The sequence below is a fragment of the Microtus ochrogaster genome (genome assembly GCF_000317375.1).
Source record: "Microtus ochrogaster isolate Prairie Vole_2 chromosome 14 unlocalized genomic scaffold, MicOch1.0 chr14_random_1, whole genome shotgun sequence".
NCBI classification, from domain to species: Eukaryota; Metazoa; Chordata; class Mammalia; order Rodentia; family Cricetidae; genus Microtus; species Microtus ochrogaster.
This window is the reverse complement of record NW_004949096.1, coordinates 13235230-13247145: the sequence shown is the minus strand read 5'-3', so window position 1 is coordinate 13247145 and position 11916 is coordinate 13235230.

The window sequence follows — 11916 nt, the reverse complement described above, 5'->3', positions numbered from 1 at the left end:
TAAAAAACAATGACCTCTTGAATTTTGCATGCAAATGGATGGAAATAGAAAATACTATTCTGAGTGAGGTAAGCCAGACCCAAAAACAGGAACATGGGATGTACTCACTCATAATTGGTTTCTAGCCATAAATAAAGGACATTGAGCCTATAATTTGTGATCCCAGAACTGTTTTATTTTTAAGAAAGCATCAATACATACTTTTTGCACTGTATATACCTTGGTGTTAAGGATTACTACAGCTCTTAGATGCGTATTAATTAGGTTGTCTCCTACAGAATACATTAGAAAACATTTTACAGCATGTCTGTAAGATGAAAGATATTTAAACAAATTATAGAATTTATGGATTCTTTTTCCCACTTCAAGTAATTTCTTATCATCTTTATCATTTTACTGATTTGTGGGGTTGGTTGCCTAACATTGGGCTATTAAACTAATTCTATAAAAGATTATAGGTCAGAAAGAACAGATTTGAAACGGTTATTTTCTTTTTTCAAATCTATGTTCTTGAAGTTAATCTTCCATTATTAGGTTATAGCTTAAGAATCTGTATTACTTTGCAAAAGTGATGCTTCACACAAATTGAGCTGGGGGTGTGCTTAGAGACATTTCCCTACTACTTTACACATCTTCCTTTTTCCTCTGAATATCCACCCCACTTCAGCTACAGAAGTATTTAGATTTAGAGGGCAAGCAGTAGTCTTAGAACACAGTTTGTTCTGGCATAAAACAGTATGTTCCTTCTTTTAATGCTTAACTTAGTGTCAGTTTAGGTGTTAGTAGTAATGTAACAATCTTTTTCAGAAGATAAAATAGGACCAAGGAGATGGAATAGTTGTTAAATATCTTGCCTAGCAAGCAAGAGGCTCTGATGCCAATATCCTGAGCCCAAGTAAAATCAGTGTGTGATTATAATCCCAGTGCTTGAGAAGCAGAACAAATAGATCTGTGGTGATGTCTAGCCAGATAGTCTAGGTACTTAAGAAGCTCCAGGCCAGCACAAGACTGTTTCAAAAATAAGTAAGTAATTGCTTTACAAATGGTACTGAAAGCATACACACACACACACACACACACACACACACACACACACACACCTGTGTGTGCACAGAGGTACATATTGGGTATTGCCTGCTTGGGTGCTGATTTTGTGATTTAATTTGAAAACAGTTTAATGCCTACTTGCACTTATTTGGTAAAATGACAGCGAAGACATTGCTGTGAAGGTATCTTTTTAGATGAGGATAATGTATAAATCAGCGATAAAGAAATAAGAGGGCATGAATAGGTATAGATGAACCAGGATTATTCTAATTTTCAGAACAAATATATAATCTTACAAGTGCATATTCTATGAAAATATGAGAACTGACAAATACTTTCATCAAAATAGCTAGATATAAAACAAACTGCTAGATGCACTAACATTTCTTTTAAAAGCACAATAAATATGTTGAAAAATAAATATGGCAACAATTCCCATTCACAATACCTTCAAATATATTTTGTTATATACTGAATCCCATTTGATAGATCTACAAAACATAAATATAAAAATAATGAGAGAAGAAATCTAAAAGACATTAAGGCATTGAAAGTCCTCCTGTAATGACAAATTGGAAGAAATAAATAATAGAAAAATAGTAAAATTACCCAAAACTCTCTACAGACTTGATAACACCCTCATCAAAATTCCAATAACATTCATCACAACAGTAGTAAAAGTACTACTTTAAAGTTCATTTAGAAGCATGGAAGACTGTGAATAAATAAAGCAACCTGCGCAAAAAGAACACCACAAACATCACCACACCTGACTTTAACATATTTCAGAGAGCTGTTATGACAAAACAGGATTTCATTGTAACAAAACAGATATTGGAACACACACACACACACACATACACACACACAAACACACACACACACATCTACTTAGATCTACCATCACCTCACTTTGTCAAAGATGGAAAAGACACGTGTTAAAATATTATTTCAGAGACACTAGGCACTTCCTCTTCTATTAAGGCTAAATGAAGCAATCCAATAGGAATAAAGGTTCCCAAAAGCAGGCAACAGACTCAGAGACATCCCCTGCTCCCATTGTTAGGAGTCGCACAAGAAGACCAAGTTACACAGCTGTAGCATATATCTAGAGGGCATAGGTCAGTTCCGTGTAGACACTGTGGTTGTCACTTCAGTCTCTGTGAGCCCCTATTTTCCCAGGTTAGTTGGTACTGTGAGTTTTCTCATGCTGCCCTTGACTCCTATAATCCTCCTCTCCATGTAATGCAGGATTTCCCAAGCTGTGCCTAATATTTGACTGTTTCCATCAGATATTCATGGAATGTCCACCCTTTTTGGAAAAGAAACAGGAGTAAATGACAGAAAGGGAAAGACTGGGAGGAAGGGGGCAAGTGGAATCGTTGGTTGGTATGTAAAAATAAACAAAATACATGAATAAACAAAAAAAATAGTATTTCAGAAAATGGTATTGAGAAAACTAGATATGCTTATGTCAAAGATGAGAAAACAGCTGTATTACTCTGTCTGTTAAAAAACCAACTCTGTGTTGATCAATGACCATATTGTGAGACCTAAAAGTCGGAGACTGTTACAGGGAAATGTAGGAAAAACATTTCAAATTACACGCATGACTTTCTGAAAATGATTCCTGTAGCACAAGAACTACAACCAAGAACTGACAAATGAACTTATGTGAAATTAAAAAGCTTTTTAATTTCAAAGAATGTGATGATGTGAAGAAACAGCCCATGGAATGTGAAAAGTAATCACTAAATTACAACTTGCAAAATGTAGAATATAGAGAGAATTTTTAAAAATAAATAGCAAAAACACACATCTAATTAATAAATATTTAAATAATAGACCAAACAGTTTTCAAAGAATGAGGTAAAAGTGCCCAGTAAATAGAAGACATGGTTAATATCCCACTATCAGGAAATACAAATTCCATTGACATTTCCTCTCACTACAATAAGACTGGTTATCTTAACAAAAAAGAATATTAGCAACAAGTGTTTATGAAATTGAAAGGGTAGTCTTAAATAGTGCTTGGGCCAAGAGAAATTACTCTAGACACTGTGGAAATAAGACTCTTCTCCAAAACACTAGAGTTAGAACTAGGATATGATTGAAAGTTTTATATCCCTGGGTATACATATACCTGAAGGATGTTAAATCAACATGTCACAGTGATATATACACATCTGTGTTACTGCAACAGTATCCTCAGCATCCAGGTTGTCAAATCAGCCTTCATGTCTATTGCAGGGTATATGGACAAATATAATGTGACATACACACAATATAGAGTTTTATATAACTATAAGGAAGAATGAAATTGTGCCCTTTGTAAGAAAATGGATGCAACTGTAGATTATTATATAAAACAAAATAATTCCGATTGAGAAAGATAAATATCACATGATTAGTGTCATTTGTGGATCTTGATTTTAAATAGAAACAGAAAGTTATATATAGGGTGTTAGAATCAAAGCAAGAGTGGAAGAGTTGGCTTACCAGGTAAGAACACTTGCTGTTCTAATAGAGGACTAAAATTTGGTTGCATGCCCCGACATTCAGTGGCTTACAATTGCCTGTTAACTCCAGTTCCAAATGATCTGATGCCCTCTTTTGAACTCCCCATACACCCCCACACATGTTACACACTACACACAAACACATACACCTTTTCAAATAGAAATTAGAAACAAAATTATTTGAGGGAATGAGTGAGAACCAGGCGAGGTGGAAAAGTACAAAGGGAGAGTTAGGTATGAATTTGATCAAAGGACATGATGTACTTATTCAAAATATTCCTACATAAACAGAAATATGTTTGATGGATGTATACTAATAAAAATGTAAATTCATGAACAGAATATACAACCTAGTGCTCAGCCTTGAAAATGACCAATTTGATCAAGCTATTTTTCTTAATATAGTTTGTTTCTCATGTATATTTTGATGCACACAGCCTTAACTTATTTAGCCCAATAAAAACAATTAGCGCAATTTTTAATATACAGGAGCAAGTTTTATTCCCTTTCAACTGCACTGTCAAATATACCCAGGCTCCAGACTGTAAAGATAAGCAAATCCTCCCTGTTTATTACAAATACAGCTAAATGCCTCTAAGCAGCACCTGTTCACAGCCTGGTCATGCACAATTAGATCCCCTCTAGAAATTTTAAAATATACATGTATATTTTATACTTACTCTTCCCTAACAGTCTATTTGATTCTGTGTCAAGGCATGTTATCAAATACTTACTCTCTTTAATATTGATATTAAATGAGCTCTAATATGACCCTGTTCTCCTCTCTGGAGTGAAACACAGTTACTATCAGGTTTCTGCGCCTCAGTTGTAGTGTTTGAAAGCCTGTTCCCTTTCTTGCCTCACAAGAAAAGTATTTATTAATTTGGTGTAAGCCTCCACTTCATAATGATATTTTACTAGCACAGGTGAAACGATAATGGACAGCTTTCAGACGAACAACACTCTTTTAGTAACTGGTATTACAGTTTGGTCTACTTCACAATAATAGTAATGACAATGAAAAGGAAGTAAATTCCAAAGATCACAAAATTTGCTAAAGAATGGAAGGACAGAGTCAAAAGGTATTAATACCTTAAAGAAAAAAATAAATTTTGGGGATTGCTTGGGAATTTTCACTTCTTAAGCAAGCACGCCACTTCATTCCACCCCACCCCAATCTTTTATCAGTGGTCACAATCAGTAACAAAGAAAACATTTGAAAAGACTTAAGAATTTCTCAATCACTATCCCAATAATATGTAGATAATTTTTTCATCAGTAATGGCTCTGTGACTGCATCTTTTTCTTTGAAGAAAATTGAAGCTCATACAAATCAATTCAAGCATTCATGCCTCATCAAGCAAAAGGACAGTTTATGAAAATAAAAATGATCCTATATTCATTTGGTAAATTAAACACAGCGCATCCAGACCCAGGACTTCAAAGTATTGTGATTTAAACTAAAATGAACAAAACTTGATTAGGAGAGAAAGGAAGAATTAAAGAATCGTATACACGATAGAAATTATTTAGACTCTTTAGAAGAAGGCATGATTACAATATCTTTTCTTTGAGTTTGTGCATTAGTTTTATAATCAACTGATAGGCTATCATTGAATATCAGAGACTGTCTTGTCTCAAGAAATGCATTAGGATCATAATCATCTTCCATAAATTATTGTAACCTCCTCTATTTAAGTCATATTTCTGTGACTTTGTAATATGCAAAGTAAAATTGATAAGATAAATGTACAAAATTAGTTCAAAATGAGATGAAAAACATGACTTACAGCATGACTGTTTGTAATATAGTAGGCATTCAGTAATTATTAGATGTCTGTGTTTATTTATTAGCAAAATGTTTTGTGAATTTTTTTGCTTGTTAATACTCTAAGGCAAAGATTATAGAACTCAGTGGAGTGCCTGGAACACTTCTGTAGAGTGCTACAGATACTCTTTAAATGGATTATGTGGTCAAATAAGTTTAGGGATGGTGGATTAAGCCCATTTCTTCACCATAAGGATATTGAAAGCTTCTAATAGGCTAATTTCCAAAGTGAATTTCCAAAAGAGAACAGTGAATATAGTGGTTCTAATGCATTTCCTTAAGTAGCACTCTGTCTAATGTACATTTTGAAGGTCTATGTTGCTTCACATATATGTTAGGAAGATTTGTAGCTGCCCTTGAATTGAATGCCAGAGTGTTAAAAAGTACTGTGCTTCCGATTTATTTTCAACCTATTACTGATGATCATGCACAAGATTAAGCAAGTCATTTTAAAACTCTCCTTAACTATCAGAAGTTATGAAAAGGAAGACTATTTTATTTGGGGGGGGGGCAATTTAAAGTTATACTCAGTATCTGAAATGTAACTCTTTTGTTGTCATGCTAACTTTAATGAGGCACTGCAAGATCTTTTTCTCTCACTAGCCTCCTTCATACACACACACACACACACACACGCATGCACGCATGCACGCACGCACACACGCAAGCATGCACCACACAGCCACAAAGAGAGACATGTATCTGTACCTCCCAATCGTCTTCACACATTCTAAATTGAATGTGTATACTACCATCATAATGGAGACAGCTGGGAAGACATTTTGTGCACCCTACCTGGAAGCATGCATCTATGTAATAATCTAGAGAGCTGGGAAGACTCATAGTCAAATCCAGAGCTGACTCAGTGTATTTTATCCCTTGGGTTATAGCTCATTGATTAGTAACGGCACCAAGAGACAATTAAGACACTAAGAGAATACATCATATTAGTAACTACTATATGAGGCAATTTATTTACCATCTGGTTTTGCATAAAAATTATGTGAGCCTTGCTAGAAGTCCTATGCCCTTTCCTATAAGTATTTTTCTAAATGTCAAAGGAGTTTTCATGTATAACTGAATGGAGTTCTGGAGCTCAGAATATTGTAATAAAAAAGTAGTTAGTACTAGTAATTGTTGCCATTTTATGACTCCTGGATCAGATTATCTCTGTGTCTAGGTTTTGTTAAAGCATGAGCCTGTAATTCTTTTGATTCGTATCCCGTTTAACAATTCTGATTATTACTAAAATATATTCTTCTACCTGAAATAATATTACAACTATAAAATACTTTTGTGTATACTGTCATTTTCGTTTTCTATTCTCTTGCCTAACTTTTTTAACTTTTTTAAGAGTGCCAATTCTGTTATGCTTCTTATTTCAAGCTGTTTATAAAGTACAATACCTTAGAATTTTAAAATGTTTTACAGAATTTAATTTGCTAATAATCTTTAGTTTACACTTTATTAGAGATCTATGTTACTGTCAGAACTAAATAGTATATACTGAATATGATGGTCCATGGCTATAATATTAGCAACCAGGATGGCTGAAGCAGGAGAGTTAGTTGTACACGTTAAAGGTCATTCTGGAAATAGTAATTTCCAGGCTAGCCTTGGTAACACTGTGGGACCTTGCTTGAAACTCAGGTGTGAAACAGAGAGTTCCAACACTGTGACAGGGAAGTGAACACAGGCTCTATCCCTTAACCAAGAAGCTATCTGCAATTGATACCTGCTGGGGAAAAGATTAGTTTTCTCCAATGGTGTCCAACTTGGTACATCAGCTGCCTTTCAGGAGAGCCTGTATGCCACAGAGTTCTAGCCGACACTGAACAAATTCAGCATTACTTTTGCACACTTTTTTCTTGGTCTCACTTTGCTTTGTTTTAAAATTTTTTGTCTTCTTGTTAATTTTGCTTTTAGATTTTATTTTCTACTTTTGTGAGGCTTTTTGAGTGTGTGTGTGTGTGTGTGTGTGTGTGTGTGTGTGTGTGTATGTATGTTCTTTGGCCTTTGTTGTTCTTTGCTTGTTTTTGCTATACTTTGTATTTTAAACAGAGAAAATAAGCATAGAGTTGAGCAGAAGTGGAAACAGAAATTATGAGAAAGATTTAGGGAAGGAAAAGGGAAAATATAATCAGAATATAACATGAAAATTGTGTAATTTCTATTTTTAATTAAAAACTAAATAAATAAGATGTCCAAAAGCAATAAAGAGTCTAAATCATACACTAAAGTAGTCACCTTCTGATAATGTGGACATTGGGATGTTTACAGAATTTGGAAACAAGTCAATATTTTCAGTTTTCCCAAGAAACAGTGACAAATAAAAAGTGCTTCATCTCATGCCTTCCGGTTTTTATCTTATTTTATATCAATGTTTCTACACAAAAATTTTAATACAATTTCAAATTATTACTACAAAGGATGTACTTCATCCTGCATTGATGTTAAGCATATTTTATCATTATAATTCATGTAATCACTCCCTCGGTAAAATGCAATACTAAGTGTAATTCATTCAGGGCCTTTTACTAACACACTACATAAAAAAAATAAACTTCTTATTAAGGTGATATGAACATAGACTAAAAGGATACACTCTGGTGGGAGGTTGCCCATTTCTACCTACCCACTTCTTTTCTCTCACTTCTTTCTTATTTATTTCCTTCTTTATTTCTTTCTTGTCTTATTTTCACTTATGACTCTTATTTTATTTTGTAGATTCTTTTCCAATTTGGATTTTTGTTAAATAATCTAAAGGAATATGTACACATAAAGAGTCTGAAAAATTCTAAGCAAAGAAATGCAGAAGCATTTTTTTAAAAGTTAAAAATTGGAGCAAGTAAGTATTCTAGCTACTGAGTTAAAAAGGTTGCTTCATTTGTTTATCCAAGTAGGTTAAAAAAAATCCTACACCTTAGTTATATATTGAACCCTTACTAGATGACACATGCTGTACTAACTCACTTTATCATCATAGTGGCTTGTTGAAATACTCACAATTATTATCCCCATTTTATGAATTAATCAAGAAGGCATTTGAGAAGTAGCATTTTCTGTCCAGTCTTACACAGCCCCTGAACAGAGCTGAAAACTCTGGCAAAAGACTGTGCTAGAGTCCATGCTGCTACTGTATGGTAGAGTCATCTTTCAGTCCTGCAGAGATGTGAGCTTGAAACTGTGTTTCTTCCAGAACCATCCACCAATCTCAGAAACTCAGAGGCTCTGATACTTTTTCTGCCATTCTTATAGTGTACCTTTGCAGGGTAAAGCAAACTTCCTGCTGTGTCCTGGATGTGATTCAAGCTCTGATGGCACACTACATAACAGCACACACACACACACACACACACACACACACACACACACACACACACACACACAATCCAGAAGGGACGGTCTGCAGATAATGTAGCTGTGCACTCTGTGCATCAATGACAAGGCCCCTGAGAGTGATGGCTCTGTGTCAACATACACACATACACACACACACACACACACACACACACACATACACACACACACACACACACACACACACACAATCCAGAAGGGACGGTCTGCAGATAATGTAGCTGTGCACTCTGTGCATCAATGACAAGGCCCCTGAGAGTGATGGCTCTGTGTCAACATACATTGCTTCACACAGCAAAATGGTTCCCAAGTTCAGATTCCCAAACAGAGATTCAAGAGTCATTTTCTTTTCTTTCTTGACATTTCAACTTTCTTGCTAATGTTTCTCCTCCAGCTCAAAGAATGGAGAAAGGCTGCTTTTCTGGCTGACTGGATTATCTGTATAATGAAATCATTAAATGTCTTAAAAACTGAGTCTGAATTTGAAGATGTTAGAAAATTCACAGGAGTCCATTTTTGTGTGATTTTAAAATTATTTTCAATTATAGTTGGAGCACATCAGCGTGTGTAATATAATTTAATGAGGCATAATGCTTCCCTTTGTCATATTGCACTTGGATTGAGATGGGCACCCTTAAGAGGACTGACAAATTCTTGAGTGCTTAACAATCACTGATCCAGTAGACACACTATATCCATGCCACAAATGACTGCCAATGAATGGAAAAGATTTTTTCAAAATAAACCGTGCAAGGCTTCTAAATTGAATGTAATTGTAATTGTTCATCATATTTTAAAATTAGACTTAACAGGAATAGTAAGTTAGTACTGAAACACTAACTTAGATAATAGTTTTAAATAAGGATTATTGATTATGTATGTTCATAAGGAAAGGAAAAGGTCACTAAAATATTGAGAGACTGGTTTTATCAGATCTAGAGATAATTTACATCAGAGAACACAATAAATTTATATTGTGTCTATTATCTGTTTGTATACATGTCCATCAAGAAGTAAATACACACAAGTAGATATACACATAAAAACTTTTGCTTATATATACTTTTTTTCAATATACACCTTTAAAATTTCATATTACTGATTGACTACATTCAATGCCAAAAAAAGAAACTGCTGTAGAATCTACAAACACCTCTCATTCATAATTCTTTTAAGATGCATAAAGGTGAGCATATTGTGATACAATTTTAGTTCGCAGATTGCAGCATTCTCAGAGTGACTCAAAAATCTAGAATTTCTCATTATTTTGGTAGATAGCTCAAGTCAGAGCATACACAACAAAATAATTTAGATGAAACATTTATTTCTTTCCCATAGGATGCTAAACTAAGAATAATGAGGCAAACAAAGTCTGAAAGAACAAGATGCAGAGGAGATAACAGGAGTCTTAAAAAGTTAAGAGTCAAGAGAGAAGAAAGTTTGAATGGTTACAGAGACAAGAATATATAGATGCAACATAGGTAATATTAAAAATATAGGTTCCAATGATTAGGAATAACAGTGGCCATTGAATCATCCAATTGTTAATAGTGTATTATTTGCTTTTCTTAACATTTAGTCCAGAATTAGACTACTTTCTATGTGACAGCAGGTTCATTTTCTATGCACAAGATAAGCCATTCATGACTAGTAATGAGTGTTCTATCATTGTAAAGACCTCATGCAGTCAAGTTCAAAGTAAGAATCATGTATTGTTTTGTGTAGCAGATTATCAGTTTCCATTACAAGGTGGCATTTCCCTTTTTGGATCCTAGAGAAGGAAAAAGGAAGAAAAGATATCTCTGGCCTTTAATACTTCTCCTGAGAATTATGTGGACCCTCTTCATTTGTGTTCTTTCATGAAGTACATGGCTACAAGTATTTGCAAAAAGGAAAAGGGAAGATCATTTGTATTCAAGCACATTGGTAATAAGTGTTATATTGATACCATAAAAATGGTTGGAGATCTTGTGATCCAATCTTCATATGAATGAGGCATCTAGTGGCAGATCGATCCATCAGTAAAGAAGTACTCTGGTAAAGATGGCATGGGAACAGTCCTTTGGTGGATCATTTGTGCCTATGCTAAGGCTATGAGACAGAACACTTTCTGCATGGCACATTCATTGAAGAGGTTCAGCTAACTATATTTGATAATTCTTTGGTAACAGAATATGAATAAACTAATTTTCAAACTACTTTCCAGTTTTGATGATATATAGTTTTACAAGACTATACTCCAAATCAAACTGCTACCATTTTCATGAGTTTGGTTGTACCCATATCAGGGACCAGCCTTGACAAAAATACCTCTTGCCAGGGTAGGAGCATTGGGATCAGAAAAATAGTAAAGAGGTTGAAGACAAGGAGTAAAAATAATAAAACTGAAACAAGATAGTATTGGGAAAAAATTTCAGTGAATACTGAAATCATTCATGTTTAATTTTCTTGCATATCCTGATCATCAGTCAGGGTGGAGTGGCTCTATTTGTAAGGGCCATCTTAATGTCAAAAGGACCAAGAAACTACATCCTGGGTCAAGATGTGTAGCCCTGGTTATTGTCAACAATTCTGAACATGCTGAAATTCTCTGACCTTCAGACATGGTAGAAATAGACTCAAAGTTTTGGGACTCCACATGCCCACTTTCAAAAATCACTGCAGCTGGACTTAATGATTGCTGAGGTTTCTTCGTGCAAGCTGTGAGGAAAGGGAGACCGGATACAGAATGTTTAACCACTCCTCTCAAACAGTTACTTTAGTTCTGACTTAATTGAAATTGGCTTCAGGGAGAACAAAAAGTATAGAGGCTAGACAGGACTAAAGAGGAGGGCTCTAACTATATGGTCATGAAGAAGTCTTTACCTTACCTGAATTCAGGCTTCCAGTGTGAATTCTTTGAGGCCACTGATGACCATGCGCATTACCCCTAACTTGTAACCTGACTTTCTTTGGACTGCCAGCTACTGAATAATGACATAGAGACTCTTATTAATTATGAATGCTTGACTTAGCTTAGGCTTGTTCTTAACAAGCTCTTATAACATAAATTAACCTACATTCTGCCACATAGCTTGTTACCTCTCTTCAGTACTGTATGTCCTAGACTTCAGTGTTCACTGGAGAATTCCCTGTGAAGGACCCTCGGAGAGGACCTTTTCT